Source organism: Diorhabda sublineata, chromosome 8 (assembly GCF_026230105.1).
Source record: "Diorhabda sublineata isolate icDioSubl1.1 chromosome 8, icDioSubl1.1, whole genome shotgun sequence".
Lineage (NCBI taxonomy): Eukaryota > Metazoa > Arthropoda > Insecta > Coleoptera > Chrysomelidae > Diorhabda > Diorhabda sublineata.
Genome location: NC_079481.1, coordinates 7,248,085 through 7,260,778, shown reverse-complemented (window position 1 = coordinate 7,260,778; position 12,694 = coordinate 7,248,085). Strand labels below are relative to the sequence as shown.

Sequence of the window (12,694 nt, the reverse complement as noted above, 5' to 3'; positions counted from 1 at the left end):
GTCAAAATCATCGTGATGTAAATTCGTTTTCTTTTTTTGGCCGATAATACAGTAACTTCCCTTTAGATGTTTATTCTAAAGATAACGTACATATATTGAAGCTTGGATCGTCCCTTTGATACACGTGAAATATGTACGAGGGGTGAGCAAAACAAACCTAATTAATACGATATCAACAATAAACAGGAAATATAAAAAGCGATGTAAATACAAAAAGATCATCGGCTACTGGTCAGCAAAACCTCATTTTCGTTTATTTATACATTTCCTCAAGCTTAATTGATGTCCACATACCTTTTTTTTTTGTTAAATATTACGAGGATGGTACCAAAAGTAACTGGCCTAACCTACCCACTGATTTAGAAAGACCTTAGCCCAACCAATCCAAAAGCTGAACTAGATTCTACTCTGGGTGAGACTGGTCCTTCGTAATTAACAGTAAAATATTAAGTACCAGAGTCTGTATGACCAGTATCGCAGTGGTCGACCAAAAGAAGTGACGACTCCAGATATGTTGAAGAAAATCCACAAATTGGTACTGGCTGATCGTCGACTGGAACTGAACGAACTAGTAGATGAAGTAGACATTTCAAAAAGTGCGATATTAACTGAAATTTTGGTCATGAGAAAGCGGGAACCGGTTCCAAAGAAGACAAAGACTGTTTCATCTGCAGGCAAGGTAATGGCGTCGGTTTTTTTGAGATGATTTTCATTGATTATCTTGAAAAAAGGAAAACTATCAACGGCGAATATTATTGCAACGTTTGAGCGAAAAAATCAAGCAAAAACCACCAGAAAATGTCGTTTCATCAAGACAATGCACCAGCTAACACACATCATTACTTCAATGGCTAAAATTAAGTGATTTTAAGTTTTAATTGCAACCTCATGCCCGATTTAGCCCCCTCGGATTATTTTCTGTTGCCAGATTTTGAAAAACGGCTCGGTGGTAAAGATTTTCGAACAATGAAGTGGCGTTAATGGTTAAGGGTATCGAACTTATCGCTGGAAAAAGTGTATGGAGCTGAAAGATGAAGAAAAAATATATTTTTTCCAAAATTTTTGTGTTTTCTTTTTTGAGTCCGGTACTTCTGGGATCATCCACGTAGTTTCCACAGTTTATTGCAACGTTTGAGCGAAGAAAGAAAACAAAAACAGCCGTATTTGGCTTTGAGGAAAGTGCACAATGCACCGGCTCATGGTTCATAGGTATAGAGGGCCGTTGAAGTCTTTGAGCATATAGACCTTCACAGAGACCCGTCGTGGTCTGCAGTTTCGTCCTCATCCATGCACCAGCGGCACCCCGGATCTAGTCTGCTTTCGCGCCTATTTATCTGGAATATTTGTTTGGTGAGAAACGAATGGGGTCCATCTATATAGGCCTTCGCTTGTCTCATCCATCTCTGATGAACCTGTTTTGGAGAAAGTTGTTGAGAGACGTAATGACAACGCTTTTGGCCACACCAAGAATAGCTGCAAATGCTATCTCATTCACCCTATTCGTCAGATTTAGTCCCCTCGGAATATTTTTGTGTTCCCAGATTTCAAAAAACTGTCAAATATTTTCCAACAACAAAAAGGTGATAGTTTCATTTACTACTGGAAACATTAAATTTTTTTTGGTTCTTTGAAAAATTGTAAATTAAGCTCTCCTGACTCAAAAGGTTGCCGTAGACACAAAAACCTATTTCTATAGACCAATCGGCTTCAATGTGTCACTTTATTACCGATTTCTATATTTAATTGCATTTGGATTTTTGATTTTGTAATAATACAAATTGTTTGTGTCATTTAGATAATTTTTTGACTATCCCCGGTATATTATTGTGAGTATTTATCGAGTTAACACCGAAACGGATATTATAATGTATGGGAATAACTAATAACATGATTTTTGTGGTACTGACGTGGTTTTTGATTTTTTTTTTCAACGAACATAAAGTTAGATGACTAGATTATTAGACTAAAGTACATTGATATTAAATGTTTTATCTGCATTCATGGGTTGAACGGCCTATTAGTAGAACTTAATATCCGGTATTAGAATACGCAGAGTTAAGAAATGCTACGATATATAATATCGATTCCAGTTTTTACCATTCGATTCTATTAGACTAAAATCGATTGCTATTAAATCATCGATCCACGCCCAGTTTTGTAATTTAAACCTTATTAATAAGTCTACGGTTTATATACAAAGAATTTTCTCGAAATATGCGTCTTTATATGCAAGAATTTTTTAACAAAATTCCAACGCTCCTCTAATTTATCGATGCCGTGCTTTGTCTTTTGCCTCAAAATAGGCTTTAATTCCAGCTTCTTCATTTGAGCTGAATTTCTCATTGGCGACTATTTTTTGAGAACAGTAGTCACTGGGGGCCAGATCTGGACAATACGGTGGATTAGTAAGCGATTCCTTCAATTTAAACATCGTTCCCATCGATTTGTGAATCGGTGCATTGTCTTGGTCAAAGCGTGGTATTTTCCTCGATTTTTTCATTCAAAGGATCTAACAACGTTTTTAAAGCCATTTCTAAGCTTGTACTGTATTTTTTAATCAAAAACCAATGATAAATTACCACACGAAATCGTTTTAAAAAGTAGTTTTATTTAAACGATTGTCAATTTTCTCTGACTAATCGAAATGTTATGAAATTTTCCATAAAGTTTTTTGACAGTTGGTACTTCATAAACGTCATATAGATTTGACATTAGCAGCGCCATCTGTGTGTCAGTTACACGATTTATTCAGCGATTTTGATAATATGCAATAAAATTTTGTTTATCTCTATAATATTTATAAAATTTCTCATACTATTAGTAGTTAGTAATGATACACAAAATAAAGAAATTAAAAATGTAAATAATGAAGAGAAAAACGAAAAAATAGTTACCGAAAGGTTAAAAAATGTAAAATTGGATTCCGTAATATTGAAAGACGTATTTACCACCAAGAAAATTATAAATGAAGCTGCCAGTCGAGATAAAAATGCATTTTTTTGTATTTAATGATATGAAGAAAGCTTTCGACAAATTTGGAATTGAGAGAAACTCACGAAACCGCATTTATAAACGTAATTAGTTAAAACTTCTCGTTCAAAATTAAATTCCGTTCAGTATCAAAACATGTTCGAAAAACTGATATTTTAATCGAGTCGAGGTAGAAAAAAAAACGTTCAGCCCATCGAGCACCGAGTAAAATCCGTAATCTGCGCCTATGTTGCGAATACTTTGCAAGTTTCCTTGAATGTACGTCGTTTCATTCATAATGGCGGCCTCCCATTCATAAAAAGCTACGACTACGTTCGGAATTCGGCCGGCGGTCGCGCCACTATCGTCCTGCCTTGCACTCCTACCCGCGCAGCTTCAGTCTTCACCGAAATGTCATAGAGAGAGAACGTTTCGCCGTTGTTATAAATACGACGTTGCCGCATTTCATCGGAGTTTCGAAAAAAATAATAAAAAAAAAAAAATCGTTTCAGTGAGTGTATGTTGTGGAAAAAATGTTGGATTATCTTCTGAAGGAGGGTACAGTGAGTTGGGAGGCATTCTCTTCTGCAGTGTACAGTTTAATACAGTGAGTTTTTCATTGGTCCATATTGGGAAAAACGTGTCGTGCACGACCTTTATTTCGAATCCACCTGTATGTCTATATGACATTGAGGCGTGTGGGTGTATTTTCCATTCACTAATATATTTTCGTCTTAAAACTAATTATCTTTATATTCGATGTATATATAATAATAATAAGCGCGGCGGAAATCATAGACGGAACGTTACGTTTTACCTTAAAGGCGAAATTTAAAACGTTATCTAAAAAAAAAGAAAAATATTTTTTATCAATAAAACGTTGCTATGGCAGGATATTCGACACCGGAAATAACTAATTGAATCCATCTAATCTATTTAAACCTATAATTCGAAATACAGTGGGTTGTAAATTGATTTTCGAAAAAAAAAAATGTAGCTACCCTTCTTTTTATACCTTCAGTAATAAAAATCCACCTGGACGCAATTTTTATTTAAATTAGAAGTGATATTATTCACTAGTTTTCACATAAACGTAATTATACGGGGTGTGGCGCGAAAATATTTGAAATTACGTATCTGTAGATTTGCACTTCCGGTTATACCGGAAATAGAGTGTATTAACGTATATAAAATATCAATCAACATTAATTAGCAAATGTTTATTGTTTATTGGTTACCATTTCAAATTATTAATGAAATTATCGGTTTTTTTATGTGGTTTATTCAACATTTTGAAAAATATCGATGTATCTAAATCAGGTTCCGTTTAAAAGTTGACGTCTACGTATAACCGGAAGTGCTAAACTCTCATCGTAATACAGGGTGATAAGTCTTATTTTTAAACTGTCTCCTATGTGTATATACAGGGCGATGCGATTATATTTTGTTATATTAACACTGGTCGATAAAATTTACGTCACACGAAAACTTGTGTCAAAATTTTGATGGGACTATGACCACATTACAAAAATATATCAATGGAAAAAAATTTACACATCAAAATATATATTTTTATAAAAGGTATAACAGTGGGAAAAAGTTTTTCTTAATGTACAGCGATGATTTTCGTGATTGTACTTTTTACCTTGATGGCGCTTTTCTATTAAGGGAATCTTTTGTCCTGTTCGTCCTCATAGTACCCAAATCCTCGGGGAAGAAATCCATTCAGGAATAATGATTAATTCTTTGTGATTGTTTCCTAGAAAATTTTGTACGACAGTCACAAAACATTTTCCCAGAAAATTCATTTTTCCTTGTATCTTTCATTAGTTATTTTGCCTCGCTGGATTTGGAAAATTTCTTTTTCAGGTATGAAAATCCACTACCAACTTAAGGCGTAGTTTTCACAAAATTTTTCATCTGGTCGAGCTTTATACGAAACGGTGATTGAAATATGTCATCGGGGTTTACTAAATGGTTATTTTTAACATTTTTCTGCCCTGGAATCGACGCTGGGGCTGACTATCTTTGTGCCCCACGTAACCACGCTGCAGCCCAAGCGAAAGACTTCAAACCAGGCCGGTGAAGCTTTCCAGGTTTTACTCCATTTTAGTAAGTCCAGAGGAATGGTTTCTGCTTGCGGACCACTCCTAAAATAGGTCACAAGATTTGACTAAAATAAACCTATGAATGTAAATAATATTAACTGTTGGTAGGCTAAAATTTCCACAAATTTTCCAAACATGTTGAGGTATTTCAACAAGATGTTTCCATCGAGTATTTGGCAACGTTTCACAGAAATCGAGCAGAATTTTTGAACCATACCCATGGATGATGAAACGTGGGTCCATCGCTTCACAACCGAAACAGAGAGAACCGGCTCCAAAGAAGGCGAAGATCGTTCCATGTGAAGGCTCCGTTTTATTTTTTGCTCTCGGAGGTTAATACGGCAGTTAAAGGCTATTTTGAGGAACTTGACGTGGACCAAGTTCGTTCAATCAAATACTCCCGGCAGTAGACGTGTTGAAATATCGGGTTTCAATTTTCGTTATCTTTTGAATTATATATTAATGTTATTTTGAAGTGACAGGAAGTAATAGTAATTAACTATATATAAACTAAGGCTGACTATTAAAAACACAAAACAATGCACTGTTTATTCAGTAAAATTCATGTTACGGAAACGTGATTGCAATTCGATTTTTTTTCTCATACTACAGTTCGTAATCAATATGAATTGATAAGAATTTTTTTGTCGGATAATCATTTTTGTTGCGTACGGTAATAAATTCACTTCCTCCAATCTGTTATTCTCCCCCTGTTTGTGTTTTGTTATACGTAGATCCCCTTCAACCATCTGTCGTTTCCTTTCTTCAAGCATATTACCTTTTCTTCAGGTAATTCAAAGTAGTAGGTGGGCCGAAAAGTTCGTACTAGGATTAAATACACATGATTTTCAATTAGCCCCAAGTTTCAAAAAACTTTGCTCTTTGGCAAACCGAATATTTTCCATGGAAGAATCAACTTTTGAGAAGTGGTTGGCTCAGTTTAAACGAAATGAAATGAACACCGATTTTTTATCTTTTCTTTTTCCTTTCCATGCTTTGTAGTTGATTTATCCCGTCCATTAGAATTACTACAAAGCATGGAAAGGTCAAAAATCGAAAGTGAATTGTCATTTGTCTTTGAAAATCGTTTTTTTTTTTAAAGCAATCGGTCATTTAGCTTTGGAAATTGTATTTTTCGCAAGTGAATTGTCATTTGTCATTAGAAACCGTTTGTTTTTGAAATAAACTGTCATTTGTTTTTGGAAACCGTTTGTTTCTAAATCAAACTGTCGTTTGTATGTGGAAACTGTATTTTTGAAAACTGGACTGTCAATTGTCTTTGAAAACCGTTTTTTTTTTCTTAAAGCAATCGGTCATTTAGCTTTGGAAATTGTATTTTTCGCAAGTGAATTGTCATTTGTCATTAGAAACCGTTTGTTTTTGAAATAAACTGTCATTTGTCTTTGGAAACCGTTTGTTTTTAAATCAAACTGTCGTTTGTATGTGGAAACTGTATTTTTTGAAAACGGACTGTCAATTGTCTTTGAAAACCGTTTTTTTTTTCTTAAAGCTATCGGTCATTTAGCTTTGGAAATTGTATTTTTCGCAAGTGAATTGTCATTTGTCATTAGAAACCGTTTGTTTTTGAAATAAACTGTCATTTGTCTATGGAAACCGTTTGTTTTTAAATCAAACTGTAGTTTGTATGTGAAAACTGTATTTTTTGTAAACGGACTGTCAATTGTCTTTGAAAACCGTTTTTTTTTCTTAAAGCAATCAGTCATTTGACTTTGGAAACTGCATTTTTCGAAAATGAATTGTCACTTGGCATTAGAAACTGTTTGCTTTTGAATCTTAACTCTGGAAACTGCATTTTTATAACCTTTCCAGTCGATTTTTGACATTTCATTGCTTTGTAGTTGATTCATCCCGTCCATTCGAACCAACTACAAAGCATGGAAAAGTCACAATTCGACTGGAATAGTTATAACATCAATATTTTAGGTATAATATTCATCGACGATCTTCGAATTGCTTATGCATACAATTTATTCACCTGATATAACCCCCAGCGATTTTTTCTGTTCTCAGACCTCGCTGGACCGAAATTTTGCGCTAATGAAGAGGTTATGAACGAAACTGAAGCCTATTTTTTGTTATCTACGTCACTATCTTAAATTTTACTTCTACATGGCACCACTGATGTGATTATGTTAAATCTGACATCGCCATACAAAACATGTCGTCATACGAGTGCTATTTGAGTTGGTTATGGATACTTCAAACATTCATTTTGGTAAAAAAAATTGAATTAAAAATCATTTTCGTGCGACTCTAGACGGAAAACGCTCAATTCTGGATGATATGCCGGTATTTGCTAGAATTTTTCGAAAAAATCATGGAAACCAAGCGCGTTGAAGACGAATCATTCTCCACTACGACAACGCGTGTTTTCATACATCAGTTCAATCGAAAACGTTTTTGAACAGTCACAACATCGAATTGATGTGCCTCTTTTTATCTCAAAACTTAAGTACTAACCCTCGTACAACCACCAAAATTTTTTACTTGTGTCTCATCGCAATTAAATGTTAAGATAATCTCGTGAATGTGAAACCCATTCGATTTTTTATTTTTCAAATTTCAACAGACGAATACGAAAGACAAGATTTATGTTTAAAAAATGAATGGACCTTTCACATTTCGAAAATAAAAAAAAGCATAAACGTTAATGGCGTTTAAACCAGGTGTGCCATAAAAACTACGAATCCCGTGTATAATTTAGATTCACCTCGGATTTTTATCTGGGCATAAAATCTAGGGATGCACCGGTCACTGGTAAAGAGGTGTTGAAGAAAGAACAACCTGCAACAGAAGGTAAATTAATGCAGGTTCGGACTAAGGTTGAGTTCCTTTCTTCATGGAATCTTTTTTTGGAAAATTCTTTACATTATTTGTTTGTGGTACATCAAATATAACCTGCTGGTACGTGGCGTCTTCAAATTGTGTACTTCCTAATTCAGTAAACAACTACCGTGATCTCTAGGTCAGACCAAGTACTTTTGGAACCCCATATTCTTCAAAAAGTACCCACGTCTCGTTGAAAATTATTGTCATTATTCTACTTTACTCGTGGGTCTATAGATCTCTAGTTTCATCTTGTTTTGGAAAATTCTTTACATTATTTGTTTGTGGTACATCAAATATAACCTGCTGGTACGTGGCGTCTTCAAATTGTGTACTTCCTAATTCAGTAAACAACTACCGTGATCTCTAGGTCAGACCAAGCACTTTTGGAACCCCATATTCTTCAAAAAGTACCCACGTCTCGTTGAAAATTATTTTCTTTACCTTACTTTACTCGTGGGTCTATAGATCTCTAGTTTCATCTTGTTTTGGAAAATTCTTTACATTATTTGTTTGTGGTACATCAAATATAACCTGCTGGTACGTGGCGTCTTCAAATTGTGTACTTCCTAATTCAGTAAACAACTACCGTGATCTCTAGGTCAGACCAAGCACTTTTGGAACCCCATATTCTTCAAAAAGTACCCACGTCTCGTTGAAAATTATTTTCTTTACCTTACTTTACTCGTGGGTCTATAGATCTCTAGTTTCATCTTGTTTTGGAAAATTCTTTACATTATTTGTTTGTGGTACATCAAATATAACCTGCTGGTACGTGGCGTCTTCAAATTGTGTACTTCCTAATTCAGTAAACAACTACCGTGATCTCTAGGTCAGACCAAGCACTTTTGGAACCCCATATTCTTCAAAAAGTACCCACGTCTCGTTGAAAATTATTTTCTTTACCTTACTTTACTCGTGGGTCTATAGATCTCTAGTTTCATCTTGTTTTGGAAAATTCTTTACATTATTTGTTTGTGGTACATCAAATATAACCTGCTGGTACGTGGCGTCTTCAAATTGTGTACTTCCTAATTCAGTAAACAACTACCGTGATCTCTAGGTCAGACCAAGCACTTTTGGAACCCCATATTCTTCAAAAAGTACCCACGTCTCGTTGAAAATTATTTTCTTTACCTTACTTTACTCGTGGGTCTATAGATCTCTAGTTTCATCTTGTTTTGGAAAATTCTTTACATTATTTGTTTGTGGTACATCAAATATAACCTGCTGGTACGTGGCGTCTTCAAATTGTGTACTTCCTAATTCAGTAAACAACTACCGTGATCTCTAGGTCAGACCAAGCACTTTTGGAACCCCATATTCTTCAAAAAGTACCCACGTCTCGTTGAAAATTATTTTCTTTACCTTACTTTACTCGTGGGTCTATAGATCTCTAGTTTCATCTTGTTTTGGAAAATTCTTTACATTATTTGTTTGTGGTACATCAAATATAACCTGCTGGTACGTGGCGTCTTCAAATTGTGTACTTCCTAATTCAGTAAACAACTACCGCGATCTCTAGGTCAGACCAAGTACTTTTGGAACCCCATATTCTTCAAAAAGTACCCACGTCTCGTTGAAAATTATTTTCTTTACTTTACTTTACTCGTGGGTCTATAGATCTCTAGTTTCATCTTGTTTTGGAAAATTCTTTACATTATTTGTTTGTGGTACATCAAATATAACCTGCTGGTACGTGGCGTCTTCAAATTGTGTACTTCCTAATTCAGTAAACAACTACCGCGATCTCTAGGTCAGACCAAGTACTTTTGGAACCCCATATTCTTCAAAAAGTACCCACGTCTCGTTGAAAATTATTGTCATTATTCTACTTTACTCGTGGGTCTATAGATCTCTAGTTTCATCTTGTTTGTCAACTTCGGAAATTTTATTTCCTTTTTCCACATTTCCTTTGTTGTAATTATCGTTTCCTCGATGAATACGTGGTGAAACTAATTTTAATATGTAGTGGTATAGTTTTAAAAAAAAACTTTCTATTTATGATGGCGCCCTGCTTGGACATGCTGCAAATTCAAGGTTGCTTACGTGAATGGGAATAAATTATATCTTATATATCGTTATTTTTAAATTGTGAAAAATTGTCAATGAATCAGTTAAATACGCGAGGAGGTCTTGCCAACTTATACAAAAAATATTTATAACGGGTGTTGAATGTTGTTTGCTTTTTTTAGATTTGTATATTAGATACGTAAATATTTATCCCCATTAGACATTCTTTAATCGATCCAAATTATTGTAAGTTTATAATACAGGGGCTGATAAAGACGGAAGACATAAATTTAATTATTTTGGAATTTTACAAATTTTAAATATTTAAATAATGAAGAGCTTATTGCACTATCAATGATTCGTCTATTATTTTCATCTAACGTACTGTTTGTACAAGGGTCGCCCGAAAAGATATCAACTTATCAACAAGTTGCAAGCTTTAAGTGAATCTTAACGAAATTTCGGATATTTCGAACGATTATTTTATATTCGAAAATCGTTTTAAGCGAGCTGTCATTAAAATTTTGTTTATTGAAAGGTAATACATTCAAGTAGTAGTGGTAGTGAGAAACTGTCGGTTTAAGGTTAGAAAAATGGCAAAAGCTCTCGGCATTTTTAAAACAACGCAGAAAATGAAGATACGTAAACATATTGGACCAAAAACACATCTGCATGAACATTTCCCGGACCTTGTTAACCTGTAGATGAAACCTGGATCCACCACTGGACTTCCGAAACGAAGAAACTGTCAAAATAGAGGATTACGAAGGGCAAAAAGCCAAAGATGGTTTCATCGGCCGGATTCGATGCTAAAGAAATTGTTTTTCCATAAGGAAAATAGTAAATATGTGAAGGATTAACTGGAAAATCAAAAACAACTCAACTTTTTATAGTACTTAACAATATAAAATGGCTTAAAGAAAAAAATATGAATTTGGTAATACGTACAACAAATTATTTCATCGTATGTTGTAAATAACAATTCTCCACATTATTTAGATTTTTTATACTCATCAACTACCAACCTTGAAATTTAAATGAATTGAAAACATTTGTTTTGTACACAATTAGAATTTCATTCATTTTAAAATCGAGTTTAAGAGATGTTTCTATGTCGTTTCAATTTACTGTTTCTAATAGTAAATTTTTGGAGAAAATAAATTTTTTCGTTTTTCTATGGAAACCGTTTGTTTTCGAAGCAAACTGTCATTTGTCTATCGAAACCGTTTGTTTTTAAATCAATCTGTCATTCTATGTTTGTGGAAACTATATTTTTTGAAAACGAAATTTAATTTGTCTTAGGAAACTGTCTTTTCTGAAATCGAACTGTCATTTGTCTTTAGAAATCATCTGTTTTTAAAGCAAACCCTCATTTGTCTTTGGAAACTGTGTGCTTTTAAAGAAAAATGAAATTTGTCATTGCAAATCGTTAGTTTTCAAATAAAACTGTCTGTGGAAACTGTATTTATTGAAAACGGACTGTCATTTGTCATTGTAAACTGTATTTTTCCTAAATGAACTGTCATTTGTCATTGTAAACTGTATTTTTCCAAAATAAACTGTCATTTGTCTTTGAAAACAGTTTTTTTTTAAGCAAATAGTCATTTGTCTTTGGAAACCGTTTGTTTTCAAAGAAAACTTTCATTTGTGTTTGGAAACAACCTTTTTTAAAAATGCCACGTCAATTCTTTTGTAAACAGTCTTATTCAATAGAAAACTGTCATGTATCTTTCGAGACTGTCATTAAATCATTATTTGTCTTTGGATCCTGTCTTTTTCAAAAGCAAATCGTCAATTTGGCCTTTGTATTATTTCTTTTTCAGAAACAAACTCATAATTGTCTTTGAAAATTGTTTTTTTCTTTTCATCAATAAATATTTGTCTATGGAAACTGTCTTTTTAAAAAATGAACTGTTAATTGTTTTTTGGAAACAAGTTTTTTTCAATAGTAAACTGTCACTTGTATTTGGAGACTTTCTTTGTTGTCATTAAAGTCTTTTTCAAAAGTAAACTGTCTTTTTAAATCATTTTTTTTTTCAGAATTTTACCACCATTTATCTTTAGAATCTGCCATTTCAAAAGTAAGCTCTCATTTGTCTTTGAAAATTGTCTTATTCGTCAATAAATTGTTGTTTGTCTATGGAAACTGTGTTTTTCAAAAACAATCCGTCAATTTTGACTCTGAAATCTTTTTTTAGAAACAAACTTTCATTTACCTTTCAAAGCAATATGTTATTTGTCTTTTTCTTTGATAAATAATTGTTTTGCTTTGCAAACTGTTTTTTTCACAAGCAAACAGTCATTTGTCTCTGGAAACAGTCTTTTCCGAAATCAAACTGTCATTTCTCTTAGAAAACTGTTTGTTGATAAAGAAAACTGTCATTTGTCTCTGGAAACTGTCTTTTCCGAAAGTGAACTGTCATTTGTCTCTGGAAACTGTATTTTTCGAAAGCGAACTGTCATTTGTTTTTGAAAACCGTCTGTTGATAAAGAAAACTGTCATTTGTTTATGGAAACTGTCTTTTCCGAAAGCGAATTGTCATTTGTCTTTGGAAACTGTTTATACATTCCAAAATACCGACAGCAGATCTTGACGTAACTTGTTTGGATTTCGATTGATTTCTATCCTAATAACTTCCAATATACAAAAACAAAATAACAACAGCGTGTATTTAACGTAACGTTTCGATAGCCGTCGTTATCATCCTCAGAGTTTGTACGATTGTTACTAAACGTCCAAACGTTATATAAATAAT

The 12,694-nt window shown here is 33.6% G+C and overlaps 1 protein-coding gene across 3 annotated transcripts in view; it reads left to right on the top strand.

The window, feature by feature from the left end:
• The window catches only part of LOC130447762 (protein sprouty), a 50,599-nt gene that overhangs the window by 25,791 nt on the left and 12,114 nt on the right, over window positions 1–12,694 (top strand). The window contains exon 1 of one of the 3 annotated variants that reach the window (XM_056784749.1): window positions 3,304–3,577. The exons of the other annotated variants lie outside the window; for them this stretch is intronic. The gene's annotated coding sequence lies outside the window, so the exon portion shown is untranslated. Of the gene's footprint in view, window positions 1–3,303; window positions 3,578–12,694 lie in introns of those variants that run through there. 3 annotated transcript variants of the gene reach the window in all.